Consider the following 1804-nt stretch of genomic DNA (forward strand, 5'->3'; position numbering starts at 1 on the left):
ACTTAACCGACTGAGCCACCCAGGCGCCCCAGTGGATTTAGCCTCTTGAGCTCCCATTCCATTTCTTTCATATGTCAGCCTATTCATGGGCCACTGTCACTATTTTCATTGTTGTAGCATGATAGTTTGTTTGCTACAAGGCATGGAAATTCCCTACACATATCTCTTCTTTTTGAGAAGACTCTTTAAAAAAAAAAAAAAAGGTTAACAAATATAGAAGCTTACTGCAGGACACTGAGACATTAGATGAATGGAATAGAAATAACTACATATCATTTTGAGAATCATCCATGATCTGAATTTAAAAATCACTACAAGATTGTCAACATCATGATGCTTTCTTTTTTTTTTTTTTATTTTTTTTAACATTTTTGAGAGAAAGAGAGAGAGCACAAGTGGGGGAGCCACACAGAGAGAGAGATAGAGACAGAGAGAGGGAAACACAGAATCCCAAGAAGGCTCCAGGTTCTGAGGTGTCAGTATAGAGCCCGACACGGGACTGGAACCCACAAACAACAAGATCATGACCTAAGCCAAAGTTGTACACTCAACCGACTGAGCCACCCAGGCACCCCATCATGCTTTCTTTTTATTTCTTCTTTTCGTTTTTTTTTTCTCTTTTTCAATTTCATACTTCTCAATTTCTTCAGGATTTAAAATCTTGAGGGTTGATCTCATCTCATGACAACCAGTTCAATGTTTTTGTCACCAGACTGAACCACTTCCAGGAAAGCCCTGATAACCAGTATAATGATCAGGTCATCCCTCTCTATGGCTTCATCAGTGTAATTGGTCTCTAGAAACTCACACGGGGGGCACCTGGGTGGCTCAGTCGGTTAACTATTGGACTCTTGATTTCCCGTCAGGTCCTTATCTCACAGTTCCTAGGTTCAAGCTCCCCCCCCCTTTAGGCTCTGTGCTGTCAGTACAGATCCTACTTGGGGTTCATTCTCTTTCTCTCTTTCTGTCTCTCTCTCTCTCAAAATAAATAAACATTTAAAAAAGAAAAAGAAACTCACAAATGGACTTGGAACCCCAACCTATGGCATTGGCTTTCCAGGCATGGTATGTCCCTGCGGGTCAGTCTGATACAGCCTGAAGATGCCACCAAAGTCAAAACCCACAATAAGAGCAGAGATGCCAAAAGGCCTGTGCCCATTGCTCTGTGTGCAGTGTTGCTTCAGGCTGGCCATGTAGCAGGTCATTGTACTCCACGGTGACTGGGTCCTCCATGGTCAGTCAGCCGGTGACTCTGGCATTCCACCTCGGCCCTGTTGATGACCATCCTCAGATCGGCAGTGAACCCTGCAAGTACCACACAGACGCTGTCATCCAACGCACAGATCTTGCACATGGTTCTCTCATCCTACAGTTTGGCCACTGACTTCTTCTCCATGCCCAGAACAATGTCCTTTCCTCACAGGCCAACTGCAGTCGAGCCCCTCTTCATGGCCTCCTGTGCATACTCCACTTGTAACAGGTGACAGTGGGATGAGAAGACGGTGATGACATGGTCGTAGCTCAGGTTGGCGGCTTGGAGGTGGGCCTGGGCAAAGCGCACACTCACGGCCACACGGCCCAAGGTTCACAATGCCTCTGAGAAGACTCTTGGTCGATTGGAATTTTTTTCTCTCAGATGATCTTTGCATTTGTTTTTGTCAGGCTGCCCTCCCCCCAAACTATGGTTTGGTTGTAATAGAAATAAATGTTGACATTAATTATGGAGAGAAATGGAATTTTTATAATATTGAGTCTTTCCACCCTGAAACATCTTCATCATCCCATTTATCTAGTTGTCTTTAGG

General features: G+C 44.5%; 1 pseudogene; it reads right to left on the reverse strand.

The window, feature by feature from the left end:
- Positions 1–576: 576 nt before the first annotated feature.
- LOC123592728 lies at positions 577–1582 on the reverse strand (annotated as a pseudogene).
- Between the last annotated feature and the right edge of the window lie 222 nt (positions 1583–1804).

The sequence above is a fragment of the Leopardus geoffroyi genome, chromosome D4 (genome assembly GCF_018350155.1).
Source record: "Leopardus geoffroyi isolate Oge1 chromosome D4, O.geoffroyi_Oge1_pat1.0, whole genome shotgun sequence".
Classification (NCBI taxonomy): Eukaryota; Metazoa; Chordata; class Mammalia; order Carnivora; family Felidae; genus Leopardus; species Leopardus geoffroyi.